Source organism: Notolepis coatsorum (genome assembly GCF_963971535.1).
Source record: "Notolepis coatsorum genome assembly, chromosome: 2".
Lineage (NCBI taxonomy): Eukaryota > Metazoa > Chordata > Actinopteri > Aulopiformes > Paralepididae > Notolepis > Notolepis coatsorum.
Window position 1 is genome coordinate 107762552 of NC_140166.1, and position 10892 is coordinate 107773443.

Sequence of the window (10892 nt, forward strand, 5' to 3'; positions counted from 1 at the left end):
AGTGTACAGATAGATACATTTAAGATCAAGCTCAAAATTATGTCTCTCTCTCTCTCTGTCGATCTCTGGTATTGTAGATTGTTTTCTAATAGAGTAATATTTTTTTTTGTATTAGTATAATGTGCTAATGAGTAAAATTGTCATATCCTCCTGAGACCCATGCAGCAATTCATTTTTGTACACTGTAGTGCACATAGGTTTAGCAACTTTATAGCTTGATTCCTCTAACTATACATGTCACTCTATTGAGTCCAGACGTTCCTTACAGTGGACAACCGTAGCTTTCCAATGAAACAAACACATATAATGTGTTGGGGTGTGACCATGCAAACTTGCATTTTTTGTCTTTTGAAAATGGCTGCCAACAAAAGGCACATTGCACACCAAAAAAATGCCATGATATTCATATTTCAAATGTTTTTGAATGTTATAATTTGATTGTTTTTAGTAAGTAAACATCTAAGGAGCATTTTGAGAGAGTTGTCAGAGTTAAACATGTTTATTTTCAGAGGAAAAACATTAATTGATTAATGTACACTGTAGTGCACATCAGGACTTGTTTGTTTCATATGTATTTAGTAGACAGCTATATGTGTGAGAGACGAAAGATGAAGAGCCAGATGAAGTTGATAAAGACCATCAGTCTTCTGGATGCTCTTCAGAAAATGGGCCTGTCTGCTACTGGGACAATTCAGAAGAATCTAATTTGACTGTTATGGTTTGTATAGCGACCCCAATAGCACAACACAAGACAGGTATGAGAGTTAGCCAAAAACAGGGCATTATTTATTTCACAGGGAAAAAAGGGAGCACTCATACCGGAGCTTATATCCATCCTTGTAGCCTCTCTGCCAGCTCTATTTGTCTATGGAGATGTTCACCTTCTTGCAGGGCTATAACTTTTTAAATTGTATTGCTAAATTGACATTACTATGGCCCATTCAACATCAATTATCTATCGTTCAGGATGTAGGAACGTTTTACTTTTTCATTCACACATTCATACAATAATACGGTCTAGAGTATAAATATGTTTTTATCGTTTTCTGCAGTATTTCATAGAACGTGAGATATAGCCATAAATGCATATATTAGATCATCAAATGCAGTTTGATACCGATCGACGGCAGGTAAAAAATGTCAACTGTACAAGGTCGTGTTGACTGATCATCTGCGGTTGACCGGAGGGGGGGGGGGGGGGGGGGGGTCGTTTATAATTCAATGACCGACGTTAAATGATTTATGTAGTATGGGTGATATATAGATCAGAGCAGTTTGTATCGAAAATGGTAAAGAAAAACGCCGAAACTCACCCCAGTCTCCTCTTACCATTGGGTGATGAGCGTGGAGCAAAAAGATCGCTATTATGGGATGTTGATCTAGGTGATCCAGTTCCGGTTTGTATAATACTAATTGTTGTGAAGGGCCAGATTAAACCGAATATATATATTTATTTATATATATATATTTAATTGTATTTGTATATTCTCTAATATTCCCTGATATCCCTTGTATATTCCTTGTACAATATGCATTGAATATCCATTCTAGCCTACTGAACATCCCATAATAGTCTCCATTCTACTATTGGTCGAGACCTTGGTGCCAGGCTGCCATACCCCTCAGACCCAGTTCAAACGTACCGCTCCACATGTACGAACAAGTCCTAGTTCCGTGTAGGAATCTGACTACCGCACCACTAATGGGACTATTTGTTCATAGTGCGTATATATACTGCGCTACTAAAGTAGGACTTCCTTTTTCAGTCCAGTTTCTTACCCTCCAATAGAGTCACAGACGTAAAGCCTCCCCGCGACGCCACGTGTGGGAGTAAGGCCAAGTTCGCCTACCATCGGTATTGAGACATCGTGTATATTAATATTTGAATAGTCATATTTGGCACTATATCGTCGAGTTGGACGTAGTCTATTAAGCTAATAATAGTCTGTTAATATATAGTGCTTCGTGCGGTGAGAATACTACCGTAGTCAGTACCCCATCGTTTCGGGCAGAGAACTGGCTGCTTATCCAGGGTGGTTGACCCCACGTGAAGCTGCACCCGAGGAGCCCCAGAGCCGACGAGCGAGTGGACCTGTATACCGGATTATTCTACCGACGACAGCCCGCCTTCCCAGGCACGGATTATGCTTTGTATACTTTGATTATTCCATGGATAAAGACCCCCGACACTGCCGTGTGTTGGAACCCCCCCCCCCTGGAGAGGACGCAAGGTGAGGAGACGCTCTGCAAGACGAGGTCGCTTCACGTCTCTCCTCCGTGGACCGGATGACGCCGGCCCACAAAGAGTCCACCTGCTTTCATCTGTGGTCCAAGGATCGCCGGCGCATTGAACGGCACTACAGTGGGTTCACCTGGGATACCCTTGGCCGGATGAGGCAGCCGGATTCTACCCCCCCCCCCTCCTACTCCTGTCGGCTTACAAGCGACCGGATTAACCCCCCCTAGTGTGTCCAGTATATAATCATTAAAGTATCATTGCTGTTATTCCTTAAACTATTCCAGGTCGTATATGTACCACCTGCGCCTTCAGAGATTGGACATTCTCTATTGATATACCGACGAATACTCTTGCCATAAAAGTGCATACTAATTTCCATTCATAAATGTGATTGATTTGATTAAGTGCTTGCTCTACACACCATCGCTGTGTAGAAATAAAGACCTATTTCTAATTCGTACATTTGTGTTGGATCCGTTTCATCTACGTGACAGTGTTCATCATAATATATTTATGCCGTGTACTGGGTGGCCGAATATTAAGTACAAAGGTAGTGGTAGTAAGTATCATATCTAGTAATACAGTCAGGGAATTGTACCCCTCAGTTACAATTGGTCCTTCGAGCCGGATGGTAATTAGTGTAATATTAATATAGTGTTATTAATATTGAAATGGCCTATGATGAACACTCCACGAAACGATCCTCCTAACCAACGCCCGCAGCGCGAACGACGGCTCCCTCAGTACTTAGAGGCCTACGCTGTCAGTCAACAACCTAGTCTTCTACTAACAGTAAACGCGGTAAAACTAGAAAGTAAAAGTATGTCTAACCCCAACGCCCAGACTACCCCGACCATAGAGGCCCCTACGGGCTCTAATGTAACTGACCAAGTTCACGGTGGGGACCAGTGGGAACCAGACATGACTTCACACCCCGCCAGTACTGAAGAAGTAGTCCCCGATGAGTCCCGGGAGGAATACAACGCTACCGAGAGAGAACTCGGCACGGAAGAAGAAGGGGAGAGCACCGTGGAGATAGAGCTCCAAGGCTCCGCAAGGAGTACCCCGAGGGAAGGCTCCCCTATACAACCGCCTTCTCCCAGCGAGGCAGAGAGGACCCTACAGCAGGCCTTCCTCATCAGCCTGAACTCCGCTGCTGAACGCGACCGACTGCAGATCCAGCAGCGGAGCGAAGAAGAGCATATACGTCTAGAACTAAGACGCATTCAGAGAGAAGAGAATGTGGCCCGAGACCGAGCAGACAGCCAGCGAGCAGCTGCTGGTGCTCTACGGGACGCAGAGCGCGACAGACAGCAAGCGCAACTAATAGAACAGCTGATCAGACGGACAACACCCTCTCCCTCCGCCAGAGGCTCCAGGAACTCGTCTAGACACACCTCCAGGGCGGCATCCCCTAGCCGAGTAAACAACCCTGAACTTGACCAACAGACGAGGTCTATACCCCCCACAGACCACCTCCCCCCACCGGTCCAAGCGAGACCTAGCAACCGGGAAGGAGCAGCATATCCTGTGGAGAAGCTAAACCAGAGACTACAAGCACTGGATGACCTAACTGAAGACGAAGAGGAAGAGGAGGAGAACCACGCCCGACGACAGCACAGTACTCTACCGGACCAGGAGGTCCGGTACAGCCCAGGCTATACTCCCGCGGAGCTGCGCTACAGACCCCCGACTCTATACACGGGTGAGCACGACGCACGACCCGCACCGAGGAACAGCACCTGGACAAGCGGGCCATGGTACACTGCCGGTACCAGCCCATACCAAGGAGCGGGAGGAGACTCGCCTAGGAGGCCTCTCCCCCAACGCTCGCCGATGTATCCACAGTCAGCGTCATACATTGGCACGCCTATGGTACCCGACTTCACCCAAGAGAACCGGGCCCAGTATACAGAACTCCGCATGTGTCTGGAGACCATGTTGGTGGATGTATTGGATGAACGCCATAAATACGCCATCCTACTGAAGCACTTAAAGGTACCCCGCGCACATAATATAGCGCTCGCCTACGCGACTTCCACCACCCCATACACAGCAGCGCTGGTAGCATTGGACCAGAGGTATGGGCGCATATGGGATTACGTGATCCAGGAGATCCGACACATCGACCGCTTACCCCCAGCAATAGACAATCGAGCACTGGACGACCTGTCCATCAGAGTGCAGTCCCTGGTAGGGATGTTGGGAGCGCAGAGAGAGAAGGGGAGGCATGAACTTTACGCCAACTCAAATGTGGAAAGGATCTTGGAGAAGCTGCCGCCCGCTCGACAGGAGCGTTTTAGGCGACATGAATGAATGAATGAAAACTTTATTTAACAGATTGCAGAATGGGTACAATACAGTACGGCTCAATACATACAATTGTTAAGGGGATGCAGACCTGAGAAAGACGTTTGTCTTGTTTCCATCAGGGTCCCCCATTTTCAATTCATATAGACATATATGACATACATGACATACAGATAGTCAGTACTGCTACATCTATACATTTATGACATACCAGATTTGCAAATACAGTACTGTTTGTGATACAGAAGGAGTCAAGAAAAGGGAGTATATACATTTGACGTAGAAACTGTACATTGGAGGTTGGGTGGGGGGGGTTGGGTACATTGGGATATTGACAACCATACTGGGTAATTTACATTGGAGGTGGTTGGGGGGGGGGGGGGGGCGGGGGGCACACTGTATAAACAAGTAACACTGTACATTGAGGGGGGGGGGGGGAGGAGACACTGTACAAACAAACACAATTGTACATTGAACTATTGACAAAACCATACTAGGTAAATGACTGTACATTGGAGGGGGTTGGAATGATTGGGTTAGGATATTTACAGGGGCCAGTGTTGAATTGCAGTCTCCCGTAGGTGTCCCTTGAGAGAGGTTTTGAAAGTGGGTAGTGATCCACATTCCTTTACAGCTTTGGGTAGGGCGTTCCACATTGATGTGGCATAATTGCGAAACGTGTTTAGTCCCTTATTTGAGCCGAATCTGGGTTTGACATGATTTGTGGAGCTCCCTCTGGTGTTGTGATCGTGGTATTCACTGACCTTTGGGAAGTATTTTGACATGTACATGGGTACCTTGGTCGTGTAGTGTATCTTGTAGACCAGGCCCATTGCAAGTTGTTGTACTCTGTCGTCTACTCTAAGCCATCCTAGGTTGTCGAAGTGGGCAGGGGTGAGGTGGGTTCTAGGAGTAAGGTCAAGCAGTAGTCTGACCAGTTTGTTTTGAGATGTTTGTAATTTTGTTTTTAGCGCCTTTGAGGTGCTTTGGTACCATGAGGTGCAAGCATAGTCGTAGTACCCCTGAATGAGTGCTCCTGCCAGAGTCTTCAGGGTGTTCTTGTTTACCAGAGAGGAGATCCGGTACAAGAATCGAGTTCGTTGGTTGACTTTTTTTATTACATTGGATGCCATTTTGTCACAGGAGAGATTAGCCTCTAGGATGGACCCCAGGTAGGTAATTTCATCTTTCCTTGTGACAATATTGTCACCCACTGTAACTGAGAAGCCGTCGGTCTTGCTGAGTTTGTTATTTGAACCGAAGAGAATGGACTCTGTTTTGCCCATGTGTAATGATAGTTTGTTATCAGCGAGCCATATGCAGATTCTGCCTAGTTCCGAGCTGAGGGTTTTTTCAACCTGTAACTTGTTCTTGTCAGAGACCAGCAGGGCTGAGTCGTCCGCAAACAGGAACAAGTTGCAGTCACAAGCTGACGACATGTCATTTGCATAAATTAGGAACAGTAGCGGTCCTAGTATGCTTCCTTGTGGAACACCACAGCTCACTGTGAGGGGGGGGGATAGGGTACCGTTTACCTCCACCATCTGTTCCCTCCCCTCAAGGTAGGATTGCATCCAGCTCACTGATAGACTATCAAAACCAATTGCTTTTAGCTTGTCAATCAGAATGGAGTGATTGACCGTGTCAAAGGCCTTTTGTAGGTCCAGCATGACCATGCCGCAGTATTTGCCTGCGTCCACCTCTTGTTTGATGTGGTCATTCAAATAGAGAAGGCATGTGTCAGTGGAGTGGGATGTTCTGAAGCCAGATTGGAATTCGTAGATTAGATTTTTTTCCGCTAGGTACTTTTCGACCTGTTCGTAGACTATTTTTTCCATGACTTTCGAGATGGAGGTGAGAATAGAAACAGGGCGGTAGTTGCCTGGGTCTAATTTGCTGCCCTTTTTGTGCAGAGGGGTCACCCTCGCAATTTTGAAGTCCTTGGGGACGTGTCCCTGTTTTATGGAGAGGTTTATTATGTGTGTGATGATTGGTGTGATGGCGGCTGCTGAGTCTCTGAGGAATTTGGAGGGGATGTTGTCATGGCCAGTGGCCTTGTTAGGTTGGAGGGCGCTCAGTTTATTGAGTACCTCATCTGTTGTTACCATTTCCAGCTTGAAGTCGTCCTTGCGGACCCCTAGGTTTTTGTAGAAAGCTACTATGTGTTCTACCCCATAAAGCCCTGAGTGGGAGGGTAGTTTGTTTACCAGTGTTGTGGCTATGTTTGTGAAGAAAATGTTTAAGTAATTGGCTACATCCAGCTTGTCTGTGATGAGCGTGTTGTCAGTTTTTATGTTTATGTTTGAGAATCTGGTTTTAAGTTTTTTACTGCATCCTAGTTGATTATTGAGTAATTTCCAAAGTTCACGTGGTTTGTTTTTGTTTTCCTCAGTTTTGTCATTGATGAAATTCTTTTTTGCAGTTTTGATCATGGAGTTTACGTCGTTTCTTAGTCTGTTTCTTTCTAGTTTGAGTTCAGTCACGTGGGCTTGGAGTTCACTGCTCGTGCTTTTAGTAAGCTTTGACTGACTTTTACGAAACTCAGAGCATTTTTTGTCTCTGGTTTTCATAGCGGCCAGTATTTCGGAGTGCATCCACGGCTCAGCGCGATTTTTTACCCTGGTGGTTCTTAGGGGGGCCATGTCGTTTAGTATTGCTGAGAATTTGGTTTTGAAACCAAGCCATGTTTCGTCAACCAGTGTACCATTGAGTTCATCTGACCAGTCCAGACTCTCCAGTTCAAGGTTGAAGGCCTCGCTAGAGTAGGTTTTGAGGTCTCTAGATGTGACTGTTTTGTGGCAGCCAGCCTTTTGTTTTAGTTTTTTTCGGGTACAGAATATCATATAATGATCACTTAACCCACATGCTATAACCCGAGGGACCACCGAGACCCGAATGGCCCCGAACCGAACCTCCTCGATCTAGCAGACTTCCTGGCGAGAGAAGTCAGCAGCCTACGGCTAGATACATTCGGACGGAGCACCCCTGGCTCCAGAGAAGGAACCAGACGACTAAATGATGGAAGAAGATCGGTGACTGTGATGCACCAATCGGAGTCAGTACCGAGCAGCAGGAGCCACAGTACCCCCTCCAGAACGGAGAAGTGGAAGATAGTGTGCCCCTACTGTGAGAAAGAACACTGGCTAGCGCAATGTGACTCCTTCCCCAAGCTGAACGCGGAGGAAGCAAGTCAATGGATAAAGTCCAACAAGCGCTGCTTTCGCTGTGCGCGCTCACACATGGCAGCCGAATGCCGCTTAAAGAAAAGGTGCACCAAGTGCGATGGAGCCCATCTGGACATACTTCACGACAGTAACAGACGGCGCCCTGCACCCGCACCATCCAGCCGCAAAGCGAGCGTCATGTACATCGATCCCGCCAGCAGCAGTGGAGCCCGAGTACTCCTAAAAGTAGTGCGTGTGACACTAAGCTACCAGAATAAAGTCCTGGACACTTACGCCGTCCTCGATGACGGGTCAGAGAAGACCCTGCTGCTCGCCTCCGCTGCGGCCCAGCTAGGGCTGCGGGGAAGCGAAACCCAAATGACAATTCGGACAATAAGACGAGATTTGAAGACGATAAAGGGCGAGAATGTCTCATTCTCTATCGCAGCAAGCGGCCAGCCTGAGCGACGGTACCAGATTACAGACGCTTTCACCAGCCAAGAAATAGGACTGTCGCGGTACACATACCCCGTCGCCAAGCTGATGGAGAAATATGCACATCTGCGCAAGTTACCGATCCCGCTCATAGACAATGCTATGCCGACCCTGTTGATAGGCTCCGACCATGCAGACCTCATTGTCCCGATAGACCGGGTTCATACCGGACCCCGAGGCTGTCCTGCAGCAGTCGAGACCCGTTTGGGATGGACTCTCCAAGGCCCGCTCGCCAAATCTCTCAACCGAAGTACAGCCACTAGATGTCTCCACTCCCGAGTAACAGAGGGAGAAACCGCACTCCTGCAACACGTAGAGCGGCTATGGACCTTGGAACAAATGCCCTTTAAGAACGGAAAGAAAGACATTCGCTCTAAAGATGACATTTACGCCATTCACCTCCTCGAGACAGGGACCAAGAGAGTCCCGGTCAACGGCGTGTTGAGATACGCCACGCCACTCCTGCGGCGAGAAGGAATGCCTACTTTCCACGCCAAGACAGACGCCACAGAACGGTACCTGCTGAACACGGAGCGGCGCTTAGCCAAGAACCCCGCCCAAGAGAGTGTATACCGCGCTGAGATTGAGAAGCTCATCACAGCGGGACACGTCACAAAGATGGACATTAAAGAGGCTGACCAGACCACTGAATCGTGGTACGTGCCTCACCACAAGGTCCATCACAACGGTAAAGACCGCATAGTATTTAACTGCAGCTACCAGATCGGATCCCAAAATCTGAATAAAGAGTTACTGCCCGGTCCCACACTCGGCCCCTCCCTACTCGGCGTTCTACTCCGCTTCCGCCAGGAAAAGGTGGCCATCAGCGGGGACATTAAAGGAATGTTCCTGCAGGTGAGATTAGTAGAGGCGGACAAGCCCCTGTTACGGTTCCTATGGAGAGAGAAGCCAGGAGATGAGCACCCAGCCATCTACCAATGGGAAGTCCTCCCCTTCGGAACGACGTGCAGCCCCTGCTGTGCTACATTTGCACTACAGAAACATGTAGCAGAGGACCCAGCAGCGGACGAAGAGGTCCGACATAGCGTAAAGAACAGCTTCTACGTAGACAACTGTCTACAAAGCCTTTCAACCCAGGAAGAAGCCGAGGCTCTCCTGATTAAACTCCGCGCCTCATTGATCAAAGGCGGCTTTGATCTCAGGCAGTGGGCCAGCAGCGATCCGCAAGTACTGCGCAGCCTCTCCTCCGAGGACAAGGCAGCCAGCAGCGAGACCTGGATGGCTACAATCCCGGGAGAAGCCCAGGAGATGACCCTGGGATTGGTGTGGCGATTCAAAACAGATTCGCTTCACTACAGACACAAGCCCCTGACTACGGAGCAGGGAAGGCCGGCGGCGGCGCCGACCACCAGACGGAGTGTGTACACAACACTCGCCCGACAATATGACCCGCTAGGATGTATTCTACCGTACACCACCAGGGCAAAAATGATTGTACGAGCATTGTGGGACAAGGACCAGGGCTGGGACGACCCCATTCCCGCACATCTTGCATCCACCTGGAGAGAGTGGGAGATGGAGCTCCACTCACTCCCAGGCGTTAATATGCGCCGAAGCTACTTCCCACCCACGGTGAGGCCAGAGACATGTAAAATGGACTTACACGTCTTCAGTGACGCCTCAGAGGTCGCATACGGATCAGTAGCCTACTTGCGGGCCCAAGACCAGGGGGGAGAGATCTACACAGCATTTGTCCTCGCCCGCTCGAGAATAGCCCCACGCAAGCAATAATCTATCCCACGCCTAGAGCTCTGCGCAGCCCTAGCCGGAGCGCACCTAGCCACGCTCATCCAACGTGAGCTCACCATACCGGTGTCTAGAACAATCCTGTGGTCAGATTCCACGACGGTACTCGCCTGGATCAAATCGGACTCATGCAAGTACAAAGTCTTCGTGGGAGTCAGAGTCACCGAGATTCAAGACTTAACCGAAGAGTTAACCGGAGAAACAGAGTGGCGCTACGTTGATACAAAACAGAACCCAGCTGACGTCATCACCCGGGGGATGCCCCTGGATGACCTCACCCGTCGCAATGTCTACAGTGACGGCCCCGCATTCCTAAGACTCCCGGAAGGACAGTGGCCCATGCCTATCCCGAGGGAAGCAAGTCCAGAGGAGGTGGAAAATAAGAAGTCTGTGTTCTGTGGATTGAGCACCGTAGCCTCCACCGACCCTAACATAGACGATTGCACGTCCATAGAGAGTGCACAACAAAGAACATTCCTGCGGTACCACCCGGAGTGCAAGTCCCCCGCTGATATGTCAGCAGCTAACTACGAGGAAGCAGAATTGCTTCTACTGCAGCGAGCCCAGAGAGACAATTTGACAGAAGGAACAGTTGTCATGATTATTGATCAATCACTGCCCAGAGCTATGTGGCCGGCCGGCCGCGTAAGCAAAGTGATCACCGGTGCCGACGGCAAGGTCCGAGCAGCTGAAGTGCTCGTCCAGGGTCGCATTTACACCCGTCCCGTGGCGAGGCTCATAGAACTGCCCCGACTCCCAGACACAATCGATGATGACCATGACCTTATAACCCTATGACTTTGTGAAGTTGACTGACCCCTACAGCAAACCCTTATGTGTAAATAGACAACGCGATTAATCTGTCTCTGTTTAACTGATTAGGTCTGGGACCAATCAGGGGGTGGCTGTTGTGAAGG